Raw genomic sequence first — 17,307 nt, 5'->3', positions numbered from 1 at the left:
GTTTTGGGAATGAGAAGTGGAGGCAGTATAGTTGCACAGAGAGGTTTTCTTTAATGTGGTCATGGGCCTTGAAGAACAGATGCTACAGAATCTTATTATCATCCTAGCTGATAACTTTGAAGCTTTATTGATTAAAACATGCTCCTACTGAGAGTGTAACCTGTAGATAATAGCAAGACAGAAAGATTATCCGTATGCAGGCAACAGTTTCAAATAGTTTTAATTTCTCTATTGATACTCTGTGAGCGGGGAGGTGACAAAATGGGGTACAATCTTGAACTGTTTTCTTTCCTTTTTTTCCTTAATCATTCCAAAGGCACCTGATAGTATGAAAATAGATTTCAGTCTTTAGAGAAATCTGCACATTGAAGAATGAATGCTCAGGGAATAAGTGAGTTAAAGGAAGCTTAAATATAAGTCCTTCGTAGACTTAGTCTTATAAGATTTATTAGATTTATATTTGATGTGTTTTAGCATAGCTTGCATTATGTTTTATGCTGAAAAGCTTTTACTGCAGATGGAACCCACCCATGGTTCTGTAAGTCGTGGGCTTTGGCAAACTTTGGACGTGATAAACTGACTAAACATGATGAACCTGACTCCAGCATGAGTCACTTCAGTCAGACCAGTGAATTTGCTTGGGGACATGATTTAGCGGAGGGTTGTAAGATTTAGAGTGGTATGGTTAGGTCGTGGTTGGACTCAATGATCTTTGAGGTCTTTTCCAACCTGAGTGACTCTATGATTCTGTGAATTCCAGTACTGCATTTTCTTCAAGAATCAATGATCTACTACAGGATTATACATTTACAATAACCCACCAAATCTTGCAGGAATAACCACTGCCATTAGTTCACCTGGGGAAAGCCACAATCCTGTTGATACCTCTTTCACTTCTGCACCTCTGTTCTTGCGTATCTTATGATCTTGAGTAAGAGAAGTCATTGTTACATACTCTAAATCTTTGAAGTAGTTTTTGCTTCATGTTCCTTATTTCTGTCTTTTAAGTGAAGCTCTGCTTCTTCTTAAAGATCATCTAGTTTCTGCTCTGTCCTCATCTCAGTTTTCTCCTCACCCCAGTTTGATCAGATGACAGTGTGACACACAAGGCAGGAAACTTAGTTCAGGAGAGGGCTACGGCATGGTTTTGCTTTGTCTGTACTTGAAAGAGGTGGAAAGCAAAGGTTCCCCTGTGGTATGAGTAAGGAAGCAGCTACAAATTCAAATAAACAGGTTTGAATAAATGCCTTTTCAAACAGACTCTTTACCACTAGCATTTGGGTAACTCCAAGGAGTTGCACACAGTTGCAGCTTTTGGTTCACTGGCTGTGATGGTATCTCTCTTGAAGATGTATGTATTTCTGCTAATCTGACTTCGAACTGCAGCATTCTCATTTGATTTCCCATTCACTGTGTAATTGCAATATAAGAATGAAAATGCTTTTTATAATGTAATTCATAAAGCTGCTTATGGCCTTGCATAATTAAAACGGCTAAGTGGAAACAGCTCACTGCACTTTGAAATGCATACTAAGCTAACCAGAAATCTTTCAGCAAGTATAGTTTCTAAGAGACTAAAAACTTTGGAAATGTTCTATAATGGTACAATCTAAATTACTCCAGGAGGTGCGTAAAATTAGCAGTAATTATTACATGAGAGTTGCATCAGTGTATCATCATAAAGACCTTATTAGATCTGGCTAAAATCTTTTTGGTTTACAAGCAGATTGGATTGGTTCTGCTTTTTGTTCCCTCGTTTGCGACTGCTTTTAGCTGTTTGCATATGATCCTGCACTTCTCAGCTTTTTATTGTTATTATTTTAAAGAAATTAAATGTATCTTTGCCTAATTGGGGCCTATCCAGAAATTGAAGTGATGTGGAAACATTTGCATGATTGATTGGATCTTCTTCCAGCCCATCACGTTCTTTTCTCCTTTGGCAATCTAGAAAGACACAAAAGCTTTGCTGCTCTGACTAATTAGTTAGGACCCATGTATAAGAATAGGAACTGAAACATTAGCAATGTACTGACCACGAGCTAGTTAGATGTGAAGTGACAATCTTTGGAGCAAGTTTTCAATTTATAATACAGCATTATTTAACATAATTGTGCAGTTAATCACTTAATGTAACTCACTGTTTTACTACTCCCAGTTTAAAGTTGGAAGGGCTGGGGCACTGACCTGATCAAGTTATGGTATACCTGGGAATCAAGAGGTGCTATTTCTCAGCCCGACATTCCTGAAATATTACATACCATTCTTCTTCTACCCCTTCACAATGGGATGCCACACAGCATCCTGTTGCTTTATACTTCACTCTGAGGTTAAACAGCACCAGGCAATACAGTTCTCCATTGTCTGCAACCACCTCAGGGCTCTCTGTGAGATGAGCCAGCCTGCTCAGAGGCTATTTGATGGCACGTTCCCATCTGTGGGTCATGGCCCCACTCTTTATAGGCAACTGTGTTAGTCTTTTTTGAGATGTGAAGATTCAGGGAGCAGCTGTACTATTAAATCTTGAATCGTGTGACTCCAAACACATAGATTTAAAAAAAAAAAAAAAAAAAAAAAAGCTAAGTCCATTTTCATCAAAATGACAGATTTCGTTCTTGGAAAACAAATAAATTGTGTATTTTCCTCCCTCCTCCCCCTCTGTATGCTGTCATCATTCATGAAAATTCTTCTTCTTCTTTCCTCCTCCCAGGTAATGGACTCTAATTATCATGCATATGAGGGACATTAACTTCCAGAATAAATGGGTGGATACTGCCAATAAAAAGCCTACACTGCTTTCAGTGTATGCTGTACATGTGTCACCTCCCCCCATCATTAATTTTCAAGCACAGAGATTGCAGTCATTTCTGCTAAAAAATGGCATGCTGATGTGTTCATTACTTTCCAGTTGTGTTCAGTGCTGATTCTCATATCTTTTTTCAGTACTCTTTACTACCTGAATAGCTGCAGACTAACAAAAATGAGGCCTTACCCCTGAAACCTAGTGCCTAGATATTGGTAGATATTGACCTGCTGTTCAGAAGTCTCTGTTCCTAGTTCTTCAAGCTCTCACTGCCCTTATATTAAGGTCTGAAGGACTGTGTCATGGAATTTTAACTTTATTTAGAGATTATTTTGTTTCAGGGAGTGACTGCTGATGACATTTATTTAGCACTCTCTTTGGGAAATAATGTAGTTGTATCCCTGGCAGGGAGCTCCAAGTGTTCTCATAAATGCGATAAAGAAGATACTGTTCCTAAAAAATAACACAGTGAAGCACAGAGAAGAGGGATTATGCTATCTCCCTCGTAACCCTTGACTAACTCTCTGATGCATCAGCTGCGTTCATTTCCCAGTGAATGTTGGACACTGTTGAGTCAGCATCAGTTCTGTTCAGGATTTGGGTGCATGAGACTTTGTAATTGTCAGAGTCCCTCTGGTAGCATAACCTCTATGGATGGCAGAAGGTCTCTTCAGCACACAGATGGAGTGGGGTCCATGCCCTGGCACACGAGGCAGCAGCTTGCCTTTGCCATCAGAGCAGATAGAGCACAAGCTGTTTCTGAGGCACCCATCTGCGTGGCTACTGGGCAGATCATGAAGCACACTGTGCATGTGAAAAGACCTTGAGCTTTTACCTAGGGGTAGGTGTTATTTCCAAGGTGATGCATTAACTCTGCACTTGTTGTTAATCCTCAAAACAAAAAGAGCTGAGGTCTGCAAATGAGAACTCTGAACAGAAAATGAAGGCAGCACTGTAGACTTCAGAAGAAAATTCAAGCTTTGACTTTCGTTGGTATTTTATTGGAGTTTGAATTGCTAGTAAAAGAGGAATCACAAAATGGGAAGTGAAGTCAGGCACTTGAGCTGCAGCACAGTTCTCACAAATGGATTTTATAGTTAGAAGTGTGAGCAGGACTTATCTGAAAAGTACCAAAAGATCGTTACCATTTGCAGACAGTTGATAGTGTCATGCTTTTAGAGACTGGTTCAAATGACCTTTCATGAGTAAATTGCATGGAATTTATTGTACTACTCCAGCAGGTGAAGGATTGAGGCAATTCTGCCACAACTTGAACCTGGAATTTGTGGAGGCCCCGGTACCGCACACCCCAGGGCTGTGCCAGTACAGCCACAAAGATACTCCTCAATACTGTGTTCTTGTGCATAGCTCCTGATCTGATGATTACGAGGGGATAAAGGTGTCTCAGTGGTAATGAGTGGGAAGGGATCTTTTCAGAGGAAGGATATACCATCTAGATGCTAGTCTACATTTAAGATTTCTAAATATAACATACAATATTTATAAAAGTTTGCCAATTACACATTCCCATTCCAAGATTCACTGCACAAACAGTAAATTTGTGCTGCCAGTTTTAATAGCTGAACAAAACACAGCAAAGTTTTAGATCATTTTGTAAACCAAGTTAACTATATATACACAAGCATGCAGCCACCTTTCCAGCATAAAACCTTTGAAAGAACTAAACTGTATGATGTCACCATGACTGACTTATACAATAGAATTTTTTTTATTCTGGAAGCTCTGTGCTCTGAGCAGCACTCCAGCATTCTCTCTCAACACCTGAAGTGGACTTGGGAGTCAGTAGTCACTGGTTATGAGTGACAATGGGTTATATGAGGCAATTCTGTTTCTTGTTACTATTGGCTACCGGTGATTCCCACTCAGTTAATGGCAGTAAGTTGCTCAGCAGATCTAACAATTAGTCTGCAAATGTAATTTATCTTCCCAGTAGAAAGAATAAACTGTTACTTCTGGGAAACTGGGACTTTAAAGAGCAGCAAAAAACTAGTAGAACATCTATCTTTTGTTGCTTTTTTTGGCCCCATAACCCAGTAAGGCTTTGCACCTGTCTCTATAAATTAACTAATTTTGTCATTTTGTAATATTTTTATGATAACTTGCCATTTGATAATTCTACTAGACAAATGTTATTTGCAGTCTGGTCTCGAGATGCTTGAATCAACCTCACTATTCCATAGCTTTGGGGAACAGAAAGGAAATGTGTTTGACTCCTGTCCACTTCTCTTGCAAAACCTCCCCCTTGCCCACCTCCTCCCTCAAACCTGATCCCAAAAGTCTCAGGAAAGTGAAGCACTCAGACTGTGTAAATGTTCTTTGCATCATCCTAAAGTCGATATTAGTGAATGTACCATTGCATACAAGAAGTATGACCCCAGGTTCATCTGTGTATTCTGAGTTCTATGACAATAAAAACTGCATTGCTACAGCGCAGGTAACACTGGGAAAATGAAGCAAAAAATTGAGTCTTTCTGTCTTCCTTCTCAAAGGGGATTAGAGGGTCTAAGAGGCTAATGAAAATACTCGGTAGAAGGAGAGAAAGGTGGTTTGGACAGAACAGAAATTACTGTTGATTTTCATTCACGTTTTCTGAAAGCTGACTAAATCTGAGGAATAAAAGTCAGGAGAGCTGAATGCTGACTTTGCCAGTGGTTGATTATACTTGTCTGGAAACTTGTTTTATTCTGTGCCTCAGTTTCCACAGTGAGTGGAATTTTTAGTACTTCTGTACTTTATCTTACAGACAGTGCTAATTGGTTTATTAATATCTCATATCATAATATTTCATATCACTTTGTGGTTTTTAGGTATAGCTCTGTATTCAGATAGAAAGTAATACTTCTCTGCAATTGTTATTTCCCTGCCAAAACAAATGAGCTTTGCAGAGCCAAATCACAGTACATTGGCCCAGCTTCAATCAGTACAGCATGTCACTGAAGAGAAAAATGTACGCATCTTGTTCTTCCTCCTACAGAGCTCCTGATAAACATTTCAAATGGCAGTGGTGTAATTATCTTTGATTAGTGATCAAAGCAGAAAGTGTCCTAAACACTGTAAAAATAAGGCTGTCCGGATAATAAACTGAAGCCTGATCACTCATATATTGAGTCCTGTCATGCTTCCCCACACGAGAGCAATCGACTCGGACCCTGGTATCTGCAGCACCCATAATCATACTGCTTTGGGATAAACTATTGCAGAGATGGTAGCCAACTGATTCAGCACTGAGAGAGATGGACACAAGTGCAAGGGAATGTGAACAGGGAGTAGAAGCAACCAGGCTGGGAAACTGTATGTGATGGGAAAACAAAGTAGTACATTGCTGTATAGTACATGAATGCTAAGAAGAAGGAATTTTGGAGAAAGAAAAAATTGGAGGGAGAAGAAAATGACCTAAATGTTAAAGGATGTGAAAATAAAGTGCTTGGATTAGGATCTGTGCTATGTAATGCTGATATATCTATTAGTATCAAGATCTGAACTAATTATATACATTTCTAGTCTGAGGAAAGGCAGAACTACTTATGGAGCATGATTCATTTCTTCTTGCAGTGAAAATGCAAAGAAAAGCAGATGGGTTGTCCTACACAAATGTTCATCTCTCCTGACTCCTTTATGAACTTACTCAGCTAGCAAAAATACAGCTGGCTGCAGTGGGGAAGTTTAAGTGAGACAAAATGTGTCTCCTCGAGGTCCTCCTAGTTTCAACACTTGTTACTATGGCTGATCTGAAGTTAAAAAAATAGCAACAAAAAGCTACAGTTACATCAGTGGATTTCATAGAAGGCTGTCAGTGAAGGAAGATACTCTGCAGAGCTCCTACTGCCATTTGGGGTCTTTGGCTGTGTTACAGCTCAGCAACACACAGCTGAAATGCTGGGCTGGAAGTCATGTGTGCTGCTGCTATTGGACTTCAGATCATATATAGTTGTCGTGGTGGGGGCTCCTGAGGGACATGATTGTTGTGAGGCTCAAACAGCCAGGAGACGTGGTTGCTGTATCAGGGTGCCATGGAGTATTTGCTCCTTCGGTTGCCTTTGTACTACATCTCAACTATTCTGCTCTTTCCAAGTTAGGTTCTTATTCTGTTCTTGATGGACTCGTCAGGTCTCCCCAATCGATTAAATACCGCTTACATCATGCTGTATATTAGGGCAAGTTAAATGTTTGAATTTAACTGGAAAGGTGCTTCTCTTGCTTTTCTCTTTCAAGCAGTCATAGAAGATAAGAACAAGAGCTCAGTGAGAACCAGCCTGGGAGAAGTAGCAGTCAGCAGGTGAAGGGCTCTGTTCTGATTCTTCCTTTTCCACTCATTATTCTGACTGATCTCTGGCAGAACAAGGCAGGCACGGGGGCTGCATTTCCAACTCTTGTGGCAGCTGTGCAACAGACTCTAAGATGGGAATTGATTTTACTGCTGTACAACTTAAACATACCTGTGAAGCACAATAACTCTGTTCCCCTGGCTTTTCTAAAACATCTCAAAGTCTCCTTCATGCCTTCTGTGTTTTCCTGTTGAGCTGAATCTGACAAAATAATCTTTACTCTGCTGATGCTTACGTTCCTCAACTGCAGTGAGGACAGAGGCACAGGTACCCTGTCACTAGAAGGGTGTTTGCATTTCACAGTACATTGCTTCACAGCACAACTCTGTCCATCAAGGCTTTGTATACAAGGAATGACCATTCTAACCACTGTGACAGAAAAGCCAATTTCTTGATCCTTTCAAATGGGTGATCCTTGTACTTTCTGCTTTGATGTGCAAAGCGTTACATGTTATTTCTTCTCCCAAAAGTCTATGAGTCATCCTCACTGATAGCAGAAGACAAAGATGTACTTTCAAGGCAAGTTCAGCTAGATGTTTTGTGACAAAGAAGATGAAAAGTTAACTCATAAGGAGAAGAGCAATACTCTTCCTCTGCTGGCATAAATTGGTTCGGTGGTTTTGAGTGTGCTCAAAATTTTGCAAGAAAGAAGTGAATTGTTTTATGTTTGAATTTATGAAGGACCAGACCAAGAAAATAATGAGGTACAACTGGAAGTGGTAGCTGGATGTTACTGGCCGTGGGTATTTAACCAGGCAGTAGTTGGTTCTGATCTTTCTTTCAGTAATTTCACAGCTATTTGATAAATCTGAATGCAGAAGGTTTCTTTTTAAAATGGATATGAGATGAGCTTCAGGTCTTATTATCAATTCTGATTCTTCTGCTCAAACCCATTGGTAGCAAAAGATTGAAGTGCAGAGGAATTATTTGTATCTGTTGTAAAACATGTGAATGTGATTCGTGTCAAAAGATAGAGAGTCAAAAATACTGATACAATACCTTTAAATCCAATCAGCAGATAAAATTGATTAAAGGAGTAAAATTTCCTTATAAGGCATGGAAGGATAAACTAGGAACAGAACTCTATCTGCATCTCAAACATTAACCCTGCAAAATGGAGCCCAGAAGGCGCCTTCCTCAAACCAAGCTGTGACAGAGATAAGCATTTCAAACACAGACCTTGCAAGACCAGCCGGAATACAATGAGGGATGAATCAGAGGGAATTACGAAAGTCAAACAGCCTTCATCCCAAAGACCACCTGAAGGAGCGTGCAACCCCCTAGCGACTGGCCACACAAGCATAGAAGGATAAAATGATTGACCAAAAGGAGGAGGGGACTTCAGGGAATTTTAAATAAGATACTGTATAAAAGAAGAGGGAACCATCTTCCCGGGGTGTGCGTTGTTGGTGGAGCGGAGACTCCCCGGCACACCCTGCGCTGCTTGCTTATTGCTTTTCACCTTTTGATTGTAATAAAATATTCCAAAAACTCTGATTGGACTCTGAGCGTTTATGACACTGTGAAAAAAGGCCACAATGAAAGCTAAAGCCAGCAAGCCCTTAAGATACTTCAGCCCTGCCCAGTGTGCTATGTTATCTTTTTCTTCAGCAGAAATTACCTTTTTTTCCAGGTGACAAGCAGGACACTGAGATTCTCAAGGTCAGGGAACTGCTAAAGCTTAACCAGCCATTATTTGCTCATTTAAAGAAAGAAAAAAGAAGGAAAAAAACAAAAAACAAACAAACAAAAAAACCTTTTGGGAGATGGGAGAGAGCAAATAGAAGCTGTTGCCTTTGTGCTATTCTCCATTTGTTTAAGTAGATTCACAGTTGCATCTGGCCCCATTTTAGATGATTTATTCTTCCCAGGCTTCCAATTTAAGCCAGTGACTGAAGGCAGCAAAGTGTCAGTTTTGCTGTAACAATGACAAGAGAGCTGAGTTCAGCTAGTTTTCATTTAAAATTATCCTATGCCTCCAAATTGAATTTACATTAGGGCTGAATCCAGTCCAAATAAAGTTCTTGACCTTTCTAAGCTTATTGTGGCATAGGATGGACAGGTTTTCTCTAATTCATTAGTTCCTGGAAAGGTTTCTTTAAACTACTCCTAACTTAATTTCATATTCACATGACAAAATATTCTGTGTGCTTGCAAAAAAGAGTTGTACTCGTGCAGCTAATTTCATTTCTAAAGCTCTTAATGCCAAGCAGAATTTTTCCTCCTCCTCCTCCTCAACAACTGCATTTGGGATGGAAGTGTTGATATTTTGTAAATGATGACAACTTCCCTGACATGATGGCATTATGACACCTGCTCAGTTGGATTTAATGCAATGCTTTACAGTCTGTAGCTTTCTGAAATCAGAAACATAGTGAAAATACAGAAGATTAAAAGCTATTGGAATTCTTTTTCACTGTTGGCATTATAAAGCCCGGTATGCACACTGCAAGTACTGGTGTAGAGCACTGCAAACCCTGACCCCTTGAGCACTCTTCCGTAGGTACAGAGGACATTGGCTTCACTGTGAAGAGCAGAAGGTATTATTCGCTGGAGTTCAGCAGAAAGTTTGCTTTTCTGTGAACTAGAACAGAACTGAATTAATGTGTTCTCTAATATATGGGATGGCAAGTTTTCACACAATTAGTACAAACAAAGGGATAATGAAATAAAAGGAAAGGTTGTCATTTAATACCTCGGTGCTTTAAAGAATGTCAGTTAATCATATGTTCAGTGTTAGACCAAGAGCATAGATGAATGTTATTTGGCTTGTAACACTTAACAAAACCTGGTTATTCATGAGTCAGAGAGGAAAAGCTCATTACATAATTGCACTCGTGAAACAAATATGCCACTATTTGGCTCACGTTTAGAGCAACCCTTCCTGAATATGTAAGTAGAGTACTTAGACACTCAAATGTTATATTTAATTGCGTTTGTGCTTGTAGTTAAATTCTGGTAATTACTGTTCATTGACACTGTGCATGCATTCTTAAAAATTAAACTTCATAAATGTATACCTGTAATTTAAATGTCTGACAGAGGTGTATCTGAAGCTTGTTGTGTATAGAGAGAGAAAAAATGACATCTGAATGTGACAGTCACCTATTGACTTCCTGTTTTGTGAATGAAAATTTTAAATTCAGATTTTAACTTCTCCATTTATTTGACGGTCTTTGAAATGTCTACATTTCTCATCTGTTTCTGGGCACAAGCATGCCAGTGGGGTTGCTGGAATCACCGTGTGAAAATCCCTTGATGTCTTTGCAAAACCAGCTTGCAAAGAGTAGCAGTAGAGCTAATGGAGAAAAGAGCTTCTGTGATGTGCACGGTACTTCACAGGTCGTTGGGTGAAAACAGGCAGTGCTACAGAATTACTGAGCAACCATCAGTGAGTAATCTTTGGTCCCTTTCTGTCAGTTAAGTCCAAAATACTGATTTCCAAAAGTCTTCTCAGTGACTGCTTAAGACTGCACAGGCCTCCTTGTCCACTGTGATACCTCAGTTGTTGTCTGCCCAGACAACACCTAAGTCTTTTCTTCAGTGAGCAGCACGGTCCTTACTCTCTAGCAGGATTCAGAAATGGAAACTTCCCTTCCCCTTGGCACCTCCAAAAACTGATCAAATAAGCACTCTTAGAGTGGAATGCCAGGTGAGATTTCATACTGAACACAGGAATGTTGTGCATTTCCCTTCTCTTTTATTTGCAACCTGGTGCTGATGTTTTTTTGCTTGAAGTGTGATAAAATGAGCTGCTTCAAATCCTCCTTTTGTTTGCTTAAAGCAGGCATCTACTTCTAGGAGCACGCACTTGCATTCTCTGAGATAAAGTTCTGAACATTTCTGCTTTCAAAGCCTTCCTACAGCCCTTTCGTTTTTAGGAGGTGAAGCTTAAGCCCATCTCCTTCAGATTCCTTGTAAAAAGTGTAGATAATTGAGAGTGCCATTTCCTCTGGATTCACATAATTTTAGTTCTTGTATGGTGGAGATTATGGCATGGACAGTAGCAGAGTGTTTAGGTTTAGGTGTGGTGAACCTGTGCCTAGATGTGTTATGTAAGCCTAGGCACTGAGACTGTTTTAGTCCCTTATGGGTAAAAAAATTCAGTTGTTGTCTCAAAAAATATAATTTAAGTAAAAATCCACAGCAGAAAGTATGGAATATTGTTTCCAGTATAAATTAGAGGTGGAAGGAGAGTGAAAAAAATACAAAACAAAACTGCTCAGTGCTCACAAAAAGCATCTATTCCTGCATTAATTCTGTAGGTTCATAGGTTCATAAGGTTGGAAAGGACTTACAAGATCATCTAGTCCAACCATCCTCCTATCACTATCCCTACCCAACTACTAAATCAAATCCCTTAGCACCTCATCTAAACGCTTCTTGAACAGCGCTAGGGATGGTGCCTCAACCACCTCCCTAGGCAGGCCATTCCAGTGCCTGACCACTCTTTCACAGAAAAAATGTTTCCTCAGGTCTAATCTAAATCTTCCCCGGTGCAACTTGTGGCCATTCCCTCTCGTCCTGTCATTATTTATCAGGGAGAAGAGGCCCACCCCCTCCTCACCACAACCTCCCTTCAGGAAGTGGTAGAGTGCAATAAGGTCTCCTCTGAGCCTCCTCCTCTCCAGACTAAACAATCCCAGCTCCCTCAGCCGCTCCTCATAAGACTTGTGCTCCAGACCCCTCACCAGTTTTGTTGCCCTTCTCTGAACATGCTCCAGGGCCTCAATGTCCTTCTTGTAGTGAGGGGCCCAAAACTGAACACAGTACTCCAGGTACCAGAGCTGAGTACAGGGGGATGATCATCTCCCTGCTCCTGCTGGTGTGAAAGACAGAAACTGTTTTTCTTTGTCTCAAAGCTTGCTTCGTAAGGCCTTTTCTGGTGACAAGACTCTGACTGATAACTGCCAGTTATCTGGATGGGTGTTATGGTGCCATTGTCTCTGCTTATGGTTGTAAAGATAAGCAGAAATAGGTGCAAATATTCTTTTCCGTGGGAATACGGCTTGGAGAAGCTTACCACCACAAAGACAATGCTCCTGCATGGCAATGAAGGCAACATCCTCTGCTGGCTTATCTGTTGGGCCAGACATGTCACACACAAATAAACTCCTGAGAAATGGGGGATAAAAGGCCTTCACTGAACTAAGGATTTTGGAGAAGAATTCCCAAAGAAGAAATCTTTGAGGAGAACTCCCGAAGAGACTTAGGACGGACCCTGAGGCCTGCTTGCTGCCATCTCCCATCCCCCGCGGTGACCAGACAGGTTCCTGAGATCAACGAACCTACTACGAACCTCGCTGGATCCACGGTGGTGATTATATCTCTCTTGCTTTCTGCCAAGTCTCCTTGCTTTTCATCTCTTTTCTATCGCACACCTTCCCTTCCCCATATCCCTAAGCAACTAGTATTTGTAATAAACTGGTTGGGCTAACATTTGACCCGTTGTGTCTTAATCTCGCCATCGGGTATACATATACATATAAAGAACCTCGTCTCCCTCCTATATATTGGAGCGTGACATTTTTAATGGCGTAATCGGCAGGATAATGTCCATGACTCGCCTCACTCCTTTATATTGGAGCGTGACAGCTGGCTACACATGCCAGGATGCTGTTGGCCTTCTTGGCCACCTGGGCACACTGCCGGCTCATGTTAAGCCGAGCATCAACCAACATCCCCAGGTCCTTTTCCTCTCTACATTCTTGAAGCCATTCTGCCCCAAGCCTATAGCATTGCATGGGGTTATTGTGGCCAAAGTGCAGGACCCGGCACTTGGTCTTATTGAACCTCATCCCATTGAGCTCAGCCCAGCTGTTCAGCCTATCCAAATCCCTCTGCTGGGCCTCCCTACCCTCAGGCAGTTTGACACATCCTCCCAACTTGGTGTCATCTGCAAACTTACTGAGGGTACACTCAATCCCCTCGTCTAGGTCATCAATAAAGATATTAAACAAGATGGGCCCCAGAACTGACCCTTGGGGGACACCACTCGTATCTCATGATCATACAAATCAGGATGTCTTCAGCTTGTGATCTCATCCAAAAAGATGTAGCTGTTACTGTAGACCTTAGGCTCCCCGTTTCAGTTCTGTTTAAGACAGAAGAACAGGCAGCTCCTGAACTGAAGTGTTGATATGGCTCACTTCTGCCTAGCTTTGTGTCTGGGACAGCCTCAGAGAAGAGCAGGACCATAGAGATCCATTCACACTACGTGCTGATTTCCTTTGTCAGCTGGAGAAAGAAGGAAAACTTTTAAGGAAGTCGGTAATTACATGTAAGATATTTGAAGGTGATAAGCTCCACTTATTTATACACATGATTTATAAAATGTTGTTTAGTGGAACCAACAAGCAAATACTGCTGTATAAACACCAACTCTATTTAAAACTTGTGCTACAGTTACGTTACGGTGTCTGTATTAGAGTCTATCTTATTCCTAAGCATTATTTGAATTGAGAACCCAGTCCTGCCTGGTTGCTCTGTTAACTTGCTGACTAAGATTAAAAATAGGTATTTGAATGAGACTCAGTTTAGCAAGCGTGCTTGTTACAAAGGCCTTCTTCTTCCTCTTTCTTTGTAATAGTCCTCTGGAGTTTCATAGGCAAAGACAGAACTATTTCCACAGGGTCCAAGGTCAGCTGTAGTCCTGCTGCCCTTCACGGTTGCATCAGATAACAAGTCCAACAATTAATAATATTTAGATTTGATCAACATGCAGAAATATCAACCTCCTCCATGGTCCTAACTCTCTGCAGTCGCATCTGGTGTACCCAGTTGCTCTCTGAATCAAGGCCCTGTTTTGAAATACAGATTCTCATGATCTAAGCCATGGACATTTGTCCCTGCCATTTATCCCTGTCTAATTTAGATTTAATGATACTTATCTATTTCACATAACTGCTACAAAGCCTAATTCATGAGCTCATCCATGCTGGTAGCTTCAGAAGCCTGTGATGATGTCTAAGGCTTTTTTTGTATTCTACTGCAAGAAACTGAAGTGCCCGCAGATGTTTTGGTCTTTTCTGATAAGCTCTGGAGAGCTGTGTAGAACTTCTTTGCTCTAGGAACTGGTATGTCTGTGCAGGGGTGTTTCTAATTTTGCTAGATGCGTGAGATGTCCCACTGGATAACGTGAGATACTTTGATTCACTGATAACTCTAGTGATGATTTTATCAGATCTGAATGATGCTGTCTCTCACCTCCCCAGTTTCCAACCAGGTTTCAAACAGAACATATAGGAAATGCTTAGTGAGTTGAAATGTAATGTTTGTTTGTTTTTTTTTTCCTCCAATGCAAATTTTGTCATCATAGAATCATTTGAGTGGGAAGGGACCTTTAAAGGTCCTGCAATGAACAGGGACCCCTGTAGCTCCATCAGGTGCTCAGAGCCCCTCCAGCCTGACCTTGAATGTCTGTAGGGACAGGGCATCCACCACCTCTCTGGGCAACTTGTGCCAGTGCTTCACTGCCTTTACTGTAAAATACTTCTTCCTTATACCCAACCTAAATTAATTAAGCAGCTGGGATCGATGTAGCCAACAAAACCTCTGCCACAGAATACTATTCTAGCTTTTCCCATCAAAATAGCACAGTTCAAGAGGGAACTTAGCTTAATTAATGAATTCTAGAAATACGCCTAAGTGTAACAGAAAAAGAGCCTTCCTAATCTTTCCTTGAACGGAACCTGCAATTCTGGCAAGGCTGTATATTCTGTAGCTTAGCATAAGCAAGCTGTCTAGGATAGACAGCAATTGCAATGGTGTTTCTTGTGCTAAACTTGTTCTACTAGAAATACCTATGTTCTGCAAGATGCACTAAAATCCAGTGATGGAAAATAATAGGTTTCTGGTTACTAGCATCCCTGTGTGAATTCAAGCTGGAATCCTTCAGATAAGGGACTGTGTCTCCCACTAACCATCACCTCACTGTCTCAACAGAAATCTTTGGGTCAAGAAAGAAATACAGAAATAATAACAGACTTCATTGCTCAGGTCTTAATCTATCAAGAAAAAAAGATTGTCCAGAATATTGAAACAGCACTACTTTCTTTTGCAGAAATATTCTCAGGGTAAATTGTACCACTAATAACTAATTAATAGTTGAATATTGACAGCTCAGTAACTACTGTGTGACCCACACCTACCATTTTACAAGGCTGACTTTTGAAAAAAAAAAACAAACCAAAAAAAACCAAACAAGGGCTGAGATCTACTTGGACCGGTCCTTTGGAGTCAGTTCCTTGAAGCACTGTACTATCACAAGAGGAGTGAGCATTATTTAGCCTCTCAACATGGTCAGGTAATACTCATTTTCATGTGTGTGTAACTTTATACTATAGAAAAGACAAGCAGAATATATCACAGTGTCCCCTTTGAGGCTTTTTACATTACAGCTGTTTTCCTCACCAGTGGATTTTATAGTATAGCAGGCACGTGGGTAGATTGAGAAACATAGAGGAAGGATGTAAAAGGGGACTGGCAATCTCAAACTGTAATTACATACATTGTCTTCCTACAGAGCTTTTAACAAACAGTGTGCTTCGATCTAAATCCTGCTATGGTCTTACCAAAGAATTTGTAGTACCTAAAGAGAAAAGATTCCTGAGTCTGTACCTAAATGCTGAGCAGAAAACACGTATATGGCTTGCAATACGAGGGACAAGGAACATACCCTTGCTAAAAGTGAGACAATGCTTTCTGGCTTTTGTAATTGTAAGGTGTAACAGGTGGTGTCAACTTAGTTAAATGTGAATAGTGTATTGAAATAACCTAAATTGTCAAGCTATTCTTCTATAGAAAATGGTCTGTGCACCATTGTAACAAATTGAGAGTAGCCTTCATTTCATTGGATCGGTTGGAATTGCCTTATGTAGTGAGCTATGTTGGACTTGCAGGGACTTGCAGAGTATAAGCAGTTTCATTTTGGTGTGTGAATGTTCTGAAGCTGAGGAAAAAAGCCTTGCAAGTTAACAAAATATCCATACCCATTCTGCTCTCTGACTCATCTTGCTGTGGAAAAACTTCCGGGCAGATATCTAATGAGATTAACAGCATTAGCAAGAATGTCATGTCTTCAGTTCTCAGCCCAAGGACAGGCTGCTCTTATCAATGCACTCCAGATCTGTTAGGCAAGGCAGTAGCCAAGATCAAACCAAGCCCTGTCAAAAACATTGTTTTCTGCTTTTGCTTAATGCAACACATTTACGCTGAGCATTTTAGGAGCAGGTTACCCAATGTCTCTGTGTAGGTGTGGCATGTGGGATGAATGTGTAATAAAAAAACTCAATGGCATCGAGCAGAGAGATCTCTGAGATAGCCTCTGCAAACCTGGAGAAGAGCCTGTGGCTTAACCCTCAGGAAAGTAGGTGAGGCTTTGAGATACAAATAGTTACTGGGAGGTAACTTGCTGCTGATGGAGCTAAAGCAGCTCTTTTGTGATAACCTTCAACATGCATAATCTTTTTGTGTAATAAATTTGGTAAATGCAAGGTAGTTTATCTTCCTTTTCATCCTTCAATTATTCATGGATGAGCATCAGCAGCTCACCTTTCGTTGTGATCAAAATAAAAATGTAGCTATCGTTCTGTTTATGCGAAGTAGTGGTCTCTACACACATATACTTCCTTGTTGCCATGGTTTAATCATAATGTCATTGCAACAAGACCCAACGAGGAATCATCTTAGGGTAAAATTCCATTTGTCACTCACTACTGTGGAGGTCTGATTCAATCTCTTCTCTAATAAATGAGATAACTGTAAAAAGGCCAATGATTTGTTCTTCTCAGAGGAACAGTTAAGTATTTCTACATTGTCATAAATAGTATTCCATAAATATGCAAAGGGAGAGAAAAACAGAAAATCTCTCTGTCTACTGAGAGTGGTGACCAAAGAAACGAAGTTCAGTTAGTCATTTAAACTCTCCAGTATGCTATTCTCTCCAGAGTATTCATGGGAGGTTTGATTTCTTCCTGTCTTGGAGTAGCTTATCTGTTTCTCTAAGTTTTTATTTTCACTCTTTGTTTTCTCTACATCCGATTTTAGTGTGCTTTGGCACTCCTTTTCAAATAAAAACGTAAAACATTGGTTTCATGAATTAGATGAAGTGTTCAGCTTACAAACTGTTCCTATCTGAGCTTAAAACTTTATTAGGAATGC

This window comes from Cyrtonyx montezumae, unplaced genomic scaffold (assembly GCF_038088225.1).
Source record: "Cyrtonyx montezumae isolate F1298 unplaced genomic scaffold, pur_monq_1.0 scaffold_10, whole genome shotgun sequence".
Lineage (NCBI taxonomy): Eukaryota > Metazoa > Chordata > Aves > Galliformes > Odontophoridae > Cyrtonyx > Cyrtonyx montezumae.
Note: the sequence above shows the minus strand (reverse complement) of the source record.